This window comes from Felis catus, chromosome D3 (assembly GCF_018350175.1).
Source record: "Felis catus isolate Fca126 chromosome D3, F.catus_Fca126_mat1.0, whole genome shotgun sequence".
Taxonomy (NCBI): domain Eukaryota; kingdom Metazoa; phylum Chordata; class Mammalia; order Carnivora; family Felidae; genus Felis; species Felis catus.
Window position 1 is genome coordinate 53959602 of NC_058379.1, and position 18338 is coordinate 53977939.

At 38.7% G+C, this 18338-nt stretch overlaps 1 protein-coding gene and 1 pseudogene across 4 annotated transcripts in view; one reads left to right on the forward strand and one right to left on the reverse strand.

The window, feature by feature from the left end:
* Nucleotides 1-18338, reverse strand: part of GAREM1 (GRB2 associated regulator of MAPK1 subtype 1) — a 204962-nt gene that overhangs the window by 135629 nt on the left and 50995 nt on the right. Inside the window, exon 1 of one of the 4 annotated variants that reach the window (XM_045042031.1) lies at nucleotides 12644-13238. The exons of the other annotated variants lie outside the window; for them this stretch is intronic. The gene's annotated coding sequence lies outside the window, so the exon portion shown is untranslated. Of the gene's footprint in view, nucleotides 1-12643; nucleotides 13239-18338 lie in introns of those variants that run through there. 4 annotated transcript variants of the gene reach the window in all.
* LOC123381342 lies at nucleotides 6463-6798 on the forward strand (annotated as a pseudogene).

The following is an 18338-nucleotide window of genomic DNA, read 5'->3' on the forward strand; positions in this document are numbered from 1 at the left end:
GCCTGGGTGGCGCAGTCGGTTAAGCGTCCGACTTCAGCCAGGTCACGATCTCGCGGTCCGGGAGTTCGAGCCCCGCGTCAGGCTCTGGGCTGATGGCTCGGAGCCTGGAGCCTGTTTCCGATTCTGTGTCTCCCTCTCTCTCTGCCCCTCCCCCGTTCATGCTCTGTCTCTCTCTGTCCCAAAAAATAAATAAACGTTGAAAAAAAAAAGAAAAAAAAAAAGAAAAAAAAAATTAAAAAAAGAATTCTTTGTCCCAAAGAACGACAATCCAAATGACATGACATGGTAAGTAAAAAAAGAATATGGGGGGTGGGGGTGGGAGGTAAAGGAGGAAGAAGAGATGATGTCATAGCAAATTGCTCTAAGACAGTTAAAGAACAATCATGAAACCATGAAATTAAAATGTTGTCTGCAATGAAAAAGCAGTAAGGGTTCCAAAGAGAAAGTAATAGAAGGGAAGGAAAATCCTAAAAGAATTAACTAATTAGTAACTCATCAAGAGACAGAAAATATAAAGGGGTCAGGGAGGATGTGGTTATTTTATGTGCTTTATTACTAAAGCACAGGTAATAATTTTGAAATCTGTGGAAAAGAAAGCTCTAGGAAGAAAAGAAACTGTTTTTAGCCTAATGGCTGAAGTATTTATAAGAAAGAGAAGGACAGGACAGGAAGGATCAGGCATAGGTATTAATCAAATACAGGTATCTGAAGTCACTTGATAAGAGCTTCTCAAAACTCATAGAAAAGAGCAAACAAAAATAAAGCTGGCACAGACACCAAGAATACAAAGGACAATGGGTTATCATACCCCTGGGCAGGCACAATGAATAATTTTAGCCACCTGTAACCGTCCCCTACTCCAAATACTGAACAACAGAACGATCCTCCGATGACGGGCACACACCTGCATCTTCACATTCATCCGCTTCAACAGGACAGTCCTTTTCTAGGCGATGGCATCTTATGACCGCTAAGATGCATCTTGTGGAACAGAGAAAAGCCTTGTGGATGGATGTGGGGTGGGAACAGTAGACAACAGCATTACTTGAGCTTAGCTGCTGTCCAGTTCTAAACACTTCTCAATTGAGAGCATGTCTGCTTCTCTAGTCCTGCCTCTGTGTGTCAGGGGAGGAACCTGCAGCCCTGAGGAAGACATTGGCTCTGACCCTGGGCCACACAGCCCTTGTAATCTTCTGGGGACCTGTAAAAACTCCAGTGGCCGGGAGGGGAAGGGCAACACATCGACCACTGAAACCAGAATCTCTCAGTGAAGTCCAGAGACCTGCACGTCCTGAAATTTCCTTGGGTATCCTATTGTGCAGCCCAGGTTCAGAGCACAACCAAGGCAGTTAAGTGCACAGGCCCTGGGGAGACATCACCCACCGGGGACTCCTTTCTTGCACCTATTGTGAGAAGGGGGCAAGATAAAACTTATCAGGTGCTACAAAGCATTAGCCACATAGTAAGCTCTCCAAAAGTGTGATTACTATTATTATCCTCAGATACCTAACGTTACAGGATTTTCTCTGGCTATGACACTTGCATAGCATGTATTGTCTGCTTTTTTATATAGTTTTTGCATTTTGCAGTAATTAAAAAGTAGCCTGTGTTATTTAGCATTTTATGGATATACATTGTATTTCTCCAATTAGACTGTGACATTTTTGGGTGGCAAGGACTTTTCTTGTTTTCTTACCAGCCCAGGGTCATACACCCAGCTGGTATCAGTAAAAGCATCACTGATGATTATTTGACATGGTCATTTAACTATTAAGTTCCCACAAATTGACACATTGAGCTATCAGATGAAATTAAAGGTATTTTCCTCTTTGTCTTCATTTCACCATAAAGAATTAAGGGCAATTTTATTTTCTCAGACTTCATTTTGTATTTAAGCTTTTTTTAAAAACCAGGTTATTATTGGGGCGCCTGGGTGGCTCTGTCGATTGAGCATCTGACTTCGGCTCTGGTTCAAATCCCATGTCGGGCTCTGCGCTTGACAGCTCAGAGTCTGGAGCCTGCTTCGGATTCTGTGTCTCCCTCTCTCTCTGTCCCTCCCCTGCTTGCGTGCTATCTCTCTCTCAAAAATAAGTAAACATTAAAAAAATTTTTTAAAAACCCAGGTTATTATTTCAGGCTACTAGGAAGCTTTTCATCAAGAATGTTGACTTAATGAGAAGAACTTGTAGCAGTTTTTCTGTCACGATTCAACTCTAATTAGAAAGTGGCAGGGGCGCCTGGGTGGCGCAGTCGGTTAAGCGGCCGACTTCAGCCAGGTCACGATCTCGCGATCCGTGAGTTCGAGCCCCGCGTCAGGCTCTGGGCTGATGGCTTGGAGCCTGGAGCCTGTTTCCGATTCTGTGTCTCCCTCTCTCTCTGCCCCTCGCCCGTTCATGCTCTGTCTCTCTCTGTCCCAAAAATAAATAAACGTTGAAAAAAAAAAAAAAGAAAGTGGCAGAAATTACTAGATATTCTAGATACTAGAAATTACTAATATTTCACTCACTCCTTGTCCTTGGTAATAATCCCCTTATATTAGCTGGGCACATGGCTACCCAGAATACAGAATACTGTTCCCACCTGCATAGCAAGTAGGTATAACACTGTTAACTAAGTAATAGTCAATAGGATATAGTGGAAATGTGCAACTTCCAAGATGTATTTTTTAAAAATAGCTTTCATATACCAGAAAATTCACTAACTAAAATTTATAATTCAATGGCTTCAGTATATTCACAGAGTTGTGCGAACACTACAATCTAATTATAGACTATGTCTATCACCCCAAAAGAAACCTCATATCCATTACGTTATTTCCTACTCCCCCAGCCCAGCCTGAGGCAACCACTAATCTATTCTTTGTCTATAAATTTACCCATTCTGGACATTTCATATAAATGGAATTATAAAACGTGACCTTTTGTGCCCAGCTTCTTAGCATAATGTTTCCAAGGTACATCTATGTTGTAGCATATATCAGCACTTCGTTCCTTTTTGGCCAAATAGTATTTGATTGTATGGATGTATCATGTTTTATTTATCCGCTCATCAGATGATGGACATTTGGACAGTTTACAGTTTTGGTAGTTAAAGCATGCTGCTGATATGGACATGGGTGTACAAGTTTTTGTGTGGACGTGTTTTCATTTCTCTTGGAAATATACCTAGTGGTAGAACTGCTAGGTCACGTGGTAACTCTATATTTAACTTTTTTGAGAACTCCCAGACTGTTTTCCAAATTGGTTGCACCATTTTACATTCTCACCAGCAAAGAATGAGGGTTCCAATCTCTCCACATACTCTCCCACACTTAATGGTATTACCCATCTTTTTATTATAGCCATCTTAGTGGTTGTGACATATGTCTCACTGTCCTTTTGATTTGTGTTTACCAAATGATGAGTGATGCTGAGCCTCTTTTCACGTGCTTATTGGCCACTCCTCTATCTTTTTTGGAAAAAATGTTTATTCAAATCCTTTGCCCAAGTTTAAATTTGTTTTTATCTTTACTGTTGAATTCTTAATAGTTTTCCGTATAATCTGCATACAAGTTCCTTATCAGATACATGATTTGCCAACATTTTCCCTCATTACAGGGACTGTCCTTTCACTTTCTTGCTAGTGTCCTTTGGACCACAACATTAAAAAATTTTTGAAGTCTTTTTTTTTTTTTTTTTTGGTCATTTGTGTTTTTGGTGTCTGATGTGAAAAAGTGTTGCCTTAACCTAAGGTCATGAAGATTTATGCCTACATTTTACGGGCTTTAGTTCTTACATATTTACGTTTGTGACCCATTTTGAGTTAATTTTTGTGCATGTTGTGAGTAGGCATCCATCTTCATTCCTTCGAATGTGGATACCCGGTTGTCTGAGCACCAATTGAAAACGTTCTTCATTGAACTGTCTTGTCTCCTTGTCGAAAAATCAATTGACTGTAAGTGTAAGGGTTTATTTCTAAATGTAAGGGTATTTCTATCCTCATGCCAGTACCAGAATGTCTTAATTACTGTAGCTTTGTAATAAGTTTTAAAATTGGGAATGTGAGTCTTCCAACTTTGTTCTTCAAGACTGTTGTGGCTTTTCTGGGTCCTTTGAATTTCCATATGAACTTTATGGATCAGCCTGTCAAATTTTTGGCCCTAAAAAACCACGCTGGGATAGTTTGATAGTAACGGTGTTCAACCTATCAATTTGGGGAGGATTATCATCTTAACAATATTAACTCTTTTGATCCATGAACATGGAATGTCTTTGCATTTATTTAGATCTTTATTTCAATGAGGTTTTGTAGTTTTCGGTGTGCAAGGCATGCATTTCTTTTGTTAAATTTATTCCTAAGTATTTCATTCTTTTTGATGGTATTACAAATAGAACTTTTTAAATTTCATTTTTGGAGTATTCATTGCTAGTGTCAAGAAGCACAATTAATTTCGGTATATTAATCCTTTATAACCTGAAATCTTACTGAACTTGTTCATTAGTTCTAATAGCTTTTGTTTGTTTATTTATTTATTGTAGATTCCTTAGGGTTGCACAATTAATTTCTGTATATTAATCCTTTATAACCTGAAATCTTACTGAACTTGTTCATTAGTTCTAATAGCTTTTGTTTGTTTATTTATTTATTGTAGATTCCTTAGGGTTTTCTATATACAAGTTCATGTCATCTGCAAAGAAAGTTTACTTCTTCCTTTCCAATCTGGATGCTATGTTTTTTTCTTTTGCTTACGTAATGACTTTGGCTAGAATCTCCAGCACAACGCTGAAGTGGCAACCATGATGTATGTTTGGAGAGGATGTGCCCTTCTCTTCCCTTTATTCTTCCTGATAGATGGACTGTGGCTGTGATTACTGGAGCTGGAATGGTACGACCATGTGGGACTTTGAAGGGAACTTAGGACCAGAACTGAATCCATGACATAGCAACAATTGAAAAGAAACCTGGGTCCCTGCCACCCTGGGCAACATGCCAACCTATGGTTTTTGTTTTTGGGTCTCTGTGATTTACAGCCAAACCCAAGCCCAAATTGATACAGGGGTATTTGAATAAAGTAAGAATTGTGGTGCCTGCATTATTCAATCAAAATATATGGACTAGTTTCAAAAAAGAAAAGAATTTTTGATTTTTTAGAAAAAACCAATAGTATTAAAGGTGGCTATATAAGGAAGTACTGTCTAAGCCTGGCTCCTGGTTGTAAAATCTGAACAATGTCTGGTATCTTTTCTTGTTGTTGTTTTAACTTCAAAATAATGCCACAGAGTTTAGAGGAATAGCATTCCTCAATATTATGCTTCTGATAATTTCTTTCAAGCTTCCTAACTCTGTGATTGTAGGGGCTATATTACCAACCACTCAAGTTTACTTCATAATTACTACTCAAAAATCACTAAAAAGGGACACCTGGGTGGCTCAGTTGGTTAGGCAACTGACTTCGGCTCAGGTCATGATCTCACAGTTCGTGAGTTCAAGCCCCGCGTCGGGCTCTGTGCTGACGGCTCAGAGCCTGCAGCCTACTTCAGATTCTGTGTCTTCCCCTCTCTCTACCCCTCCCCTGCTCATGCTCTGTATCTCTCTGTCTCTCAATAATAAATAAATGTTAAAAAAAATAAAAAAAACACTAAAAACATTATCACCCATTTAATAGACCTCTTTATTTGTATCTAATTACAGATAGGAATGATATATTAACTCACATTTGGATGGTTACATTAACATAGATTATGAGCTTTGGCTTTAAATTATTTATGAAACCAAATCAGGGACATGGCTCTAAGGTGAGCATCCCAATGCAGAGAGAAAAATAACGTGTTTTTAGATTAATGGCAAAAAAAAAAAAAAAAGGTTATGAGGAATACAGATGAAACAACTTCCCTGGAATTTACCATCAATAGGAGAATTAGTATCAGCATTAAGTACTTCAGTGATGTCACAAGGAGAGTACCACAGAAAGGAAATCACTCCACAGCCTGCCAGTTTTGTATCCAGTTGACCATTACTGCGAATAAAGATCCAGTAACTACCTCTCAACTCCTCCCCTTGCATCTCACTTTGGCTATGAACCTGCAGCACAGAAACTCTGGTTATTTCTGCTAAGTAGCTGCTTGTCTTCTGAAAGTGTGTACGAATGTAAAAGAAAGCGACTTAATTCTCTGAATCATAATCTACAATAATATGCCAACTCAATCAGAGAGGTTTTCTTTCCTTTGAAGCCTCCAGGATATTTTTATTTTGGGAAAATATTCTGATTAAGTTAAAACAAATATGTGCTGTCATACCATGTTGACTAATGCAAAAGTGGTTTCCAGTTCCTTTACTGACTAAAAGTATCAAAAGTTCAGAAAGATAAAACAAATGCTAAGTCTTTAAATCCCCTTAGCAACTCTTTCCTTTCTCGCTCTCAGCCATTTTGGCAGCTGCTTTCGGTTGACGCTGTTTGGAACCTAAGGCAGGAAGGAACACGGTATGGTGACCACAAAGAAGGCGAAAAAGTTTCTAGAGTCGATCAACTCTAGCCTCCAACTCATTATGAAAAGTGGATAGCACAGACTTTGAAAATGAGCAAACACGGCAAAGCAAACCTGGTGTCCTCACCAACAACCATCCAGCCTTGAGGAAATCTTAAATAGAATACTACACCATGTCGGCCAAAACTGGTGTCGATTACTACAGTGTAACACTGAACAGGGCACAGCATGCGGGAAATACTGAAGAGTATGCACAAATATAGAGTATGCTATCATTGATCCAGGTGATTCAGATATCATTAGAAGCATGCCAACACAGACTGGTGAAAAGTGAATCATGCAAAAGTTTTCTTTAATAAAACTGGCCAGAGCTGATTTTTTAAAAAATAAATAAATCCCCATAACACCTGTCTTCACCTGAGTGCTATGCATGGAACAACTAGGTCACCTTCTCGTCTCCCCAACTAGATCATGTTTACATTCCAAAGGACTGATGGGCATAGACCAGGTCTATAATAAGTGCTTTATGAATGAACAGACTTGGGTAGAAAATGGTGAGCATTCACATCAAATACGTGTAAGTATAAATTAAGCACTCAGATTTTATTTAACATTTAAACACTTTGAGGAAAGCAGAGTATTTAGAAAAGACTATTTTTTTTAGTATCTCTTATTGATCTCTTCCTACCCTACACAAACATCCAGAAATCTACATTGCCTAAGATCCCATCTTTAGATGAATATTCTATTCGAAGGCCCAAAGACTGTAGTCTTGGGTTCTAAGCAAGTGAAGGAGTTGTTGTATTTTATGCTTTATGGTTTACTATGAAATCCCAACAAGAAGAAAAGGAACTAGAGATTAATTTAGACAAAGTACTAAGTGCTAATGATGTCAAAGAACTTCATGAGGAAATCTAAGCAAAAAGGAATGCATGAAACAAAAGAGAAAGATGTTTAAAACAAGAAAGAGAGATTAGGGATATATTATTACCTTTTTTTCCAATGAACCCTTGGACAAAGGATTCCTTTTTCAACAGATTGACCAGGAATAATAGACCCCTGCTGTATGAAACAGAAGTATGCCTACTTAGGTCAAATCTGAAATGTTATGCTCTGAAATGGTGAAACGAACCTAACATTTGAAAGATAAGAATTCTATGCCAAGTGATTTTTGGAAAAACAGGTGAGCAATTGTAGTATTTCCTCAAACGTTTAAAATACATGAAATCTAGCATGGTGCCTGGGCACATACCATGGAATCACATTTCTGGCAGGCAAGGAAGGGGACTCAGATTTACATCAGAAAGCCGACACGGGAGAACTACTGTTGGGCAATCCATAAAAGACAATAACTGACATTCCTCTCTCAATAAGTCTCACACATCCAGTGTGTCCTCCAGTGTTGGACAGTGAATGTAGGATGATGCATTTGGTTGGTGTGATGTACATACTTATCTCGCTGTGTGTGTGAGGAGATGTTCACACCAAAAAAAGGCACTGAGAGAACCAGACAAGCAAGGCAAGCATTGTTTCGGGATCTCCCCAGACATCAAGCTGCCTGAGAGGGCAAAGGCCAAATCACCAGGCACGTTTCTCCCCTTCACTGTCCCCAGCCTTCTGCTTCCACTTATTTAAATGAATTTATAATATGTTAAGTGGGAGGCAGTGTGAAATCTCAAAGATAGCCTCAAGTTTGGAACCAGATTTAGGTCATTGTGGTTCTAATACTCACGAACCGTATGACCATGAGCAAATTACCTAATTTCTTTGAGCAACGGTGTTCTCACATTTACGATGATAGCAATAATACTAAGTAAGTTGAAATGATTGAAGGGGAATAAATATAAAGAACTCGGGATAGTACCCTGTAGATAAAAGGCTCAGGAAAAATATGACTTTGGTTTTATTTTCTTCTTCAGTAAGTGTCCTTTCCCGTATTAGCCTCACTCAGGTACACAATACAGTTTCTTTGTCCAATGAGAAAATACTCCATGATGTACAATCATTTTTACTTTATGCTTCACTTCTACTTCAACAAAATAAAGGGATGGTATTCACCATGTAAATATAATGTTAAAGCTAACAATTTTATTTCAGAGGATAAACTGAGCCATGGGTCAACTTAATGGGATTTTCATTGTCATTTTTTAGTTTCAAATTTGATTTAGATCCCCTTGAATTTTATTATGTGACAAATCAAACATACAATATTAAAGAATCAAATTTAAAAATGATTCACTGCCATAGAAATTACACCAGAAGATATATTCTTTTTTTAAAAGTTTATTTTGAGAGAGAGAGAAACCTTGTGCACAGCATGGAACCTGACGTGGGGCTCAAACCCATGAACCATGAGATCATGACCTGAGCAGAAACCATAGTCAGACTTCCTAACTGACTGAGTCACTCAGGCACTACAGAAGATATATTCTTTTTTTTTTTTTTCAACGTTTATTTATTCTTGGGACAGAGAGAGACAGAGCATGAACGGGGGAGGGGCAGAGAGAGAGGGAGACACAGAATCTGAAACAGGCTCCAGGCTCTGAGCCATCAGCCCAGAGCCTGATGCGGGGCTCGAACTCACGGACCGCGAGATCGTGACCTGGCTGAAGTCGGACGCTTAACCGACTGCGCCACCCAGGCACCCCTACAGAAGATATATTCTTAAGAAAAAAATCTGAATGACGTATTTGGCAACTTTTAGAACTTTCTCATATTAAGGGATTTCCAAAAATCCCGCACAGCCTTAAAACAAAAAACCAAACAGGATTTTGGAAAAAGAGAAACAAAGATTTACACATATGCCACTGCTGATATTCTCATCATGTTTCTAGTATCAGTACACAAAAACAGTGAATTTTAATATTCTCTGTACAAATCAAAGAGAGTTAATAAGAAAAATACAGATAACACCCGAGGTTTTAGTTTTTCCAGGTAAGTTGCCCTGAAGACAAGAGCCACACCATACTTTGCCTCTATCACTTCAATATACAAACAGAAAAAACTTCAATATGAAAGAACACTCCCATTAAAAGACTAGACGTAAACAAAGACTTAAGAAAAATCAGATCACCACATTTTATGGACAGGTCGATAAAGATAGAGTAGGCTTAAAACAAATGCAAAGCATGTCTGATAAGCAAGGTGCAACTTCTCAAAATAGAACTGGAAAACAAAATTTTAAAAATCTGTTCTTTCAAAAAATGTCAAGAAAACCTCAAAACCCCAAGCACCAGTAGTTTACAGACACTGACCTGAAGACTTCATCAATTAAATTGGTACTGTGGTTACCTACATCCCCTAACCAACTATACTGCTTACAGATAAATTATTAATATAATTTTCCATGGGAAAATGTAACAAAGAAAACTACCTTGACATCGAATCCTCTGTATACAGGGCCATCTAAATACATAATGTGAGACATGGAATATTTAGCTGACTTGAACAGAGGCAAGATACAGTTGCAAGAGTTCAAGTGTATTACCTATACTTTTTAAAAATAAAAAATTTTAGTGGACCAGAATTATGTTGGCAGGTATAGATAAAAAAAGTCGGTGTTTGCAAAGTTTAAATTATGCAAATTTAATAACATCTTAAAAAGGTTTTTGCAGACATTGACAAGTAAGGGATAGAACAGCCTCAACACATGGGCAGGGGGCAGGGACAGGGTGTCCCTGACCAAGGTCTGATAGCGAGCCACTATGTGAAAGTGACCAAAATGAGTCAAAGTGTTATAAGCTTGCCCAGATAGATAATTGGAATAGATTGCAGCGTATGTAAATATATTAGATTTTTCTCAGATAAGGGCAAACCTAATTAAAGAAATTTACCTCAATAATGTGGATACATTAAAAATGAATAAAAAAAGCCTGCTACTCTATCCCCTTCTCCCTGCAGGTCTAAGAAATTTAAAAAAACAAAACAAAACAAAACTTTTTTTTTGTTTTTGTTTTTGTTGTTGTTTTTTTACAAATTATCCAGTAGACCAGCATCCAGAATGTTATTTCATGACTTATTAAAACGAGAGACTATTTCCTTCCATTTCAATGTTTTTTTCTAGATGCAAGAGAAATACTAGGTAGAGGATCCAAATGTAACCAAAGAGACTAAAATAGAACTATCGCACACATATAATCTGTTCTTTTCCCCGACGTGAGACTGTCACATTGAGATGCTTTCTTCTTGGCATGCTTACAGACTTCACTGGTGAGATTCCAATATCCATGACCAGTCAACTGTCCCTTGTTGCTGTGTACTACAAACACCCACCGGCACATTCCACACATCTCCTTCTATTCTAGGTCCCAATTCCACCTCTGTTATGGCAGAGCCACATACAGCTCTTTTGCTTACTTTCTATATGTGAAATGGGAACAGACCCAGTCCAATGGATAACACGAGAAACATCTACGGTATAACATCACCAAGAATTACGTCATTAAAATGAAAAGGAGCAGAAACTTTAAGCATGATACTTGAACAGTATAAACATGGAGAGATTAAAGCCTTCCCTACTTCCCTCCCAGAGGATGAAATCTATACCAAGAATCCCAGTAAGACAGAACCAGTAAGACTGGGCTCAGGTTTTAAAAGAGAAAAGGAGAAAAGAAATTGGAGTCTCCTTAATTCAATGCAATATTGGCTATTAGGAGAACAAATGGAAAACATACCAATGCAAGCTTGAGAGACGGTAACGCTGCAACTCTGAAGACTAATAATTAGCATCAGTAGAGAGAAATGGAGCAAGGGAGAAGTATTAGTTTTCTATTGCTACATAACAAATTACCACAAATTTAGCAGCTTAAAAATTGCACAGAAATCTTGCATTGCATGGCTGGGTTCTCTGCTTAAGCTGAAATCAACTGTTGGTTGTCCAGGTTCTCATCTGGAGCCCAGGGTCCTCATCTAAGCTCATTCATGTTGTTGGCAGAATTCAGTTGCAGTTGTAAAACTGAAGTTGTGTTCTTGCTGGTTTTTGACTGGAGACTGACCTCAATTTCTAAGGGCGCTCACAGGTCCTTGCCTGTGGTCCCCTCCTTTTCTGAGCAATGGAGAACCTGTCTCACATTTGAATCCCTTTCATGCTTTGAATTATCTCTGACCTCACTTCTGTAACCAGCCAGAAAAAAACTCTCAGTTTTCAAGGGCTTGTCTGATTAGTTTGGGTTCACCAGGGATAATCAAGTCAACTGATTAGGGACCTTAATTACATCTGCAAATGCCCTTTGCCACATAACATGACATAAACTAGTATAACACCAGGGGGTGGCAATCAAGGGGCCATCTTAGAATCGTGTCTACCACAGAAGGGAATATAGAAAGGAAGCCAGTTATTCCAGGAGAGAACAGATACAGAATTTAAGTTGAGTGTTATGGGCAGACTTCGTGTTTAAACATTAAATTCCAAACAGATTTTATAGCTAAAAGCAATCAAAACTTACACTTTGAGATAACAGGCATGAAAACAGTTGTTACCTTGCCCCAAGTGAGTGGAAGAGCCAAATAAGAGTGCAATTCAGCTTTATTTTTAACATCTCAAGTAGGCCACAAGCACACAGTTCACTTAGACTTGAGATAAACAGAATCTTACAATCAGATAAGTTTCATTGAAAAAAAGAATATAGCAAAAACTTATCAGTCTATACGTAAGAACAGAGTTTTAAGTAATTTCCAACAATTTTACTTGGCTTTTCATCTTTTTTAATTTATTTTATTATTGTTTTTTATGTTTTATTTTATTATTTTTTTATTTTGAGAGAGAAACAGAGTGTGAGTGGGGAAGGGGCAGAGAGAGAGGAAGACACAGAATCTGAAGTAGGCTCCAGGCTCTGAGCTGTCGGCACAGAGCCTGACCCGGGGCTCGAACTCACAGACCGTGAGATCATGACCTGAGCCAAAGCCGGATGCCCAACCGACTGAGCCACCCAGGTGCCCCTACTTGGCTTTTTAAAGTTAACTGAACATAACTGTCAGAGGTTTAAATAGTTTCAAAATTAATACTCTGTGTATGATGTTTAGGTCTCCACACTTCTTTGCTATGCTTCTTTGGCTGTATTTTTAAACCCTAGATTAGAGGGGGGAAAGAAGAGAGGGAGTTCTTTTTTCTGAAAAGGAAGTGCTTATTACTGACAAGAGGGGAAACATGTATTTCCATTTAAACTCTTGGGCCTCCCTACCTCTTAGGATGATGCCTCCTGCTACCAGTGGGCATGGGCTCCCAGTGACTCCTCTGTTCTTTGGATCCCATGTTCCTGATCATGTCACCCTGGCTAGGGTTGAAACCACCATCTTGTTCATCCAATTCAAAGGACCATCAGGCAACCACACTCTTGGAAAAGATAGGCAGAGAACATTTCTATTTTAATTGTAAATAAAATGGAATGCAAAGTTGGATGCAAGAGAGATGCTAGTATTTAATCACTCCCGTTTTGTAAACGTGGATGTTATATGCTGTGGAGCTGTCTTCAATACAAAAAATCCAACAACTTTGGGGTTCCTTGGACTATTCCCACTCACGCTGATAAAGGAGTTCCTTCCCCAATATATGTGTTGCATGTACCTATACAGAGATGCAGAATGGGCATAAAGTTCTACCCAGCCCTTCAGATAGAGGATGATGATGAAAGGGTCACTAAAAACAAATTCAGCTTCGCCAATTCACTAGTTTGTCCTAATAGACTAGTTGTAGTTAGTGTTATATATCACTGCCAAGCACAGACCCATCCTGAGCTCCAAGTCCATAGTCGACCCTTGAAGGGTTAACTGATAGGGTCAGAGATGACTCTTGAAGAACACAGGTTTGAGCTGTGCGGGCCCATATATAGGTGGATTTTTTAACAGTATGGTACTATAAATGTATTTTCGTTATGATTTTCTTTTTTTTAAATGTTTTTATTTATTTTTGAGAGAGAGAGAGAGAGAGAGAGAGAACATGAGCAGGGGAGGACAAAGAGAGAGAGAGAGAGAGAGAGAGAGAGAGGCAGAAGATCTGAAGTGGGCTCTGCGCTGACAGCAGAGACCCCAATGGGGGGCTCAAACTCACAAACCATGAGATCATGACCTGGGCCGAAGTCAGATGCTTCACTGACTTAGCTTTGTGATTTGAATAACATTTTTTCTTTAGGTTACTTTATTATAAAAATACAGTAAATAATACATATAACACACAGAGTATGTGCTAGTCAACTATGTTATTGGTAAGGCTTCCAGTCAACAGTGGGCTATTAGTAGTTAAGTTTTTGAGGACTCAAAAGTTATACAAGGTGTTTTGACTGCACGGTGAGGGATCAGTGCCCCTAACCCTCAGGTTGTTCAAGGATCAGTGGTATATCCAAATGCCTTCTGGATGCTATCAGCTGAATGCCCCACAAGAACCTGGAAACTTGGTATTTTCCCAAAATTATCATTCCACAAGATGCCTCTGGTCCTCCTATCTCAGTGAGTGGTATCTCCAACCTCCTGGTCAACCTAGCAGTCATCATCGATGGCTCTTCTCCCTTCATCATCTACATCCAACTCTTCACCACATCTTACAGATGCTTACTGATTCAGAGGCAAGACAATATGGCGATTACAAAGTACGGACTCTAGAAATAGATTGCCTTGGTTCACATTCCCAAACTGCCCTCACTGGCACCAGGTTATTTAATGTCTCTGTGCTTCAGTTCTCTCATCTATAAATACAGATAATAATAATAGTGCCCACTTCATGGGGCTGTTGTGAGGATTCAATGAGTTAGTAAATATAAGGAACTTAAACCAGACATCTGGTACCCTCAATAAATCTCAGCTAATATCATTGTTGTCATTATTGGAACTCAGTGACTCTCAGCTCCATCCCCTTCTCTACATCCCTTCTGCTCTGGGCTTAATATAGGTTCCCACAGTCCTCAGTAGTAGTATTGTGAGGGTCTCTGCCAAGATCCTGGGCCCTGTAATCTAGCTTCCATTCTATTGCCATTAGAGTCTTACAGAAGCAAATCTGCTGTCATTATTATTCTGCTTGGAAACCTTAATGGCTCTTCACTGCTCAGAGAAAAAGACCAAACTCCATAGGATACAGTATGAAACCCTCCCTGGGCTTCCACAGCAATTACACTAGGAAAGTCTGAGGGCCAAAGAAGGGCCGACAGATGAAGAACAGCACAATCCCCTTTACTCTCTATCTTGGTTCTTCATGGTTTTGTCCTCACTCTTGTCTTGTTGCCTACAACGCCCTTTCTCCATGGTGCTCAAACTAGAAATTTAAGAGTCTAACACTGCCTCTTCTGCCTCTTTGCAAGGGAGCTGCTCTTCCTTACTTTCTTAAAATGTCTCCTTAATGCTTAGGATGGTCTCAAGTCCATACAGACTTTCCCAAGCTAGATACACATTACTTCAGCGTGTCATCTGCCTCTAATAGGTGACATAAACAGAACTACCAGAGATTCTCTGCAGCAATCTCCTCAAGGTTTCTGTCCGTTCCTCGGTATATGCTTCCTTGTACATAAAATGGCCGTACCATCATCCGATAAGTAGGAAGGACATAAATCCTACTCCTTCCCAGCCAATGAGCAGTTGGAGTAGGTTGTTAGCGGTAACTAAGATTATTATAGTAATTAGGAATATAAGGAGGTCTTTAAAAAATCGGTTAATGTATGGATCTGCGTGTATGTATCATATTGAAAATTCTATGATTGATCATGTAACGAAGAGTGCCACGGGTACAAAAAGTCTTGAAGTCTTTCCTGGTGCATCTCTCCTATTTTCCATTCCACAGAGGCAACTGCTTCTGTTACTCTCTTGGCACTCTGCACACATCTTTCCCAGGGTCCTTCTAATTACAGTGACATTTCAATATTTGTGTGTCTGCCTTCCATGCTAAGCTGGGAGCTCAAGGTCTTGGCAGCCCAAGTACTTAATACTGATGCTCAGTTTACATTTGCTGAATGAACTCCTGTGTAACTGGCATTCTGTTGTCATTTTCCACTCTTCAAATTCAGGATGAGTGTCTTACCATGTGACACTATTTCTTACAGAACAGATTTTGGCATATAAAAAGTTTTCTCAGAGTCACAACAAAGGGATTCTGCTGCTACACTATCCAAATCTCAAAGCTTATCAATTCCTGGCACAGACTGTTAGGAGAAACTGAGTGCAAAAATACAGACTAATCATGTGAGGCAAACCACTTTTTTAAAACAACAATTTTGAGTGGAAGAGTAATAATTAAAATTGAAATCAAAGAATTTTAGAACTAAAAGGAGTCTGGAGAACCTAATAGCCAATTGCCTTCACTTTCTAATTGAGGAAATGTACACAGGGTCCCCAATCAGGTATCAACATAAGAGTAGAAGCAGACTTCCTGTTTTAGTCTTAAGCCACTCTACCCCTCTTGCCAGATGCAAAGGAAAACTGTGTTGCCTATTCTACAAATGTGATGCTCGGGTTTCACACAAGCACATATGCAGTTCACCTAAATCGTGTGTCTCAGCATAGTTTTAAAGCAAACCCAGCTTAGACGAATTCTGTGAAACAACAGAAAGACAGACAGCTGGTTCACTCAGATCAATGGAACAGAATAGAGAATCCAGAAATGGACCCACAAATGTATGGCCAACTAATCTTTGACAAAGCAGGAAAGAATATTCAATGGAATAAAGACAGTCTCTTCAGCAAGTGGTACTGGGAAAACTGGACAGGGACATGCAGAAAAATGAACCTGGGACCACTTTCTTACACCATACACAAAAATAAACTCAAAATGGATGAAAGACCTAAATGTAAGACAGGAAGTCATCAAAATCCTCGAGGACAAAGCAGGCAAAAACCTCTTTGACTTTGGTGACAGCAACTTCTTACTCAACACATCTCTGGAGGCAAGGAAAACAAAAGCAAAAATGAAGTATTGGGACCTCATCAAAATAAAAAGCTTCTGCACAGTGAAGGAAACAATCTGTAAAACTAAAAGGCAACTGACAGAATGGGAGAAGATATTTGCAAATGACGTATCAGATAAAGGGTTAGTATCCAAAATCCATAAAGAACTTACCAAACTCAACATCCAAAAACCAAATAATCCAGTGAAGAAATGGGCAAAAGACATGAACAGACACTTTTCCAAGGAAGACATCCAGATGGCCAACCGACACTTGAAAAAATGCTCAACATCACTCATCATCAGGGAAATACAAATCAAAACCACAATGAGATACCACCTCACACCTGTCAGAATGGCTAACATTAACAACTCAGGCAATGACAGATTATTGGTTCGCACTGATGGTGGGAATGCAAGCTGGCACAGCCACTCTAGAAAACAATATGGAGGTTCCTCAAAAAATTAAAAATAGAACCACTCTACACCCAGCAATTGCACTGCTACGTATTTTCCCAAGCGATAGAGGTGTGCTGTTTTGAAGGGGCACATGCACCCCATTGTTTATAGCAGCACTATCAACAATAGTCCAAGTATGGAAAGAGCCCAAATGTCCATCAGTGGATGAACGGATAAAGAAGATGTGGTATATATATATACAATAGAGTATTACTCGGCAATCAAAAAGTATGAAATCTTGCCATTTGCAACTACATGGATGGAACTAGAGGGTTTTATGCTAAGCAAAATTAGTGAGTCAGACAAATATCATATGACTTCACTCATATGAGGACTTTAAGATACAAAACAGATGAACATAAGGGAAGGGAAGCAAAAGTAATATAAAAACAGGGATGGGACAAAATTATAAGAGACTCTTAAATATGGAGAACGAACTGAGCGTTACTGGAGGGGGTGTGAGAGGGGGGATGGGTTAAATGGGTAAGGGGCACTAAGGAATCTACTCCTGAAATCACTGTTGCACTATATGCTAACTTGGATGTAAATTTAAGAAATAAATTAAATAAAAATTAAAAAAAAAGAGGCAGACAGCTGATTTTGAGGTCTGAATGCAGAGTGTGAATCCTGCCACAGCACAAGTTGGTGATCCTAGTTAACTCACATTAATCTTGAAGGTAGTTTTCATACTCAAATGCGAACAATGGTGCCTGTTTCATAAACTGTTGTGAGGATTAAATTAGAACATCGATGAGTGCATTCCATGAATCATAAATGCCACACAATTGCTATACATTAATAAAACGAAAAGTTAGGTATTAGTTTACACTGCATTTGTTTTTTAGCACTGAAAACTCATCATGAGTTAATTATTGTTTATCCTTATGCCTTATATCCTCTCTTTTTTTTACTCTGGCACTTGCTCTGCTCCTTAGAACTGCACTAGCTCCTAAGTAAGAAAGGAAAGGTAGGTATTACCTGAATATGCAAAAATTCAGGTTTTTCCCTAGGCTCTCCTGGCAGTGACAAAATACAAGTATCTTTTTAAAATAAAGCCACAAGTATATAAATAGTCAAAACTGTGTAACACAGATTGCTACTTATATTCAGACAGACTAAAGGTCTCACACAATTTCGATGTCAGTGAAGACTAGAATCATCAGGGTATCAATGCAAGGGGCATTAGGAAATCATCTAAACCCTATCTTTTCTTTAAAGCATATTTAAGTGAGAAGCCTAACTAGAATAAAAATCATAAATTACACTATTTTACATTTCAACACATGTTAATTATTTTATAGGTTGTACCTGACTATAGATTATATTTGTCTATTATTAAGTAGAACTATGTTTGGATGTCCCATGGAACATTCATATGCTAACTTCATAGGTTTCATACGCTAAAATCTATGACAAATTAAACTTGAGATAAATACTTAGCTTGTGACTTTGAAATAGTACTATAAAAGTTTTCGCCAGTTATTTTTCCCTTTGGACATTAAATCTCACTGACCTTTATTGTATTTGCCTCTGTATAGATACATAAACCTGTAAAC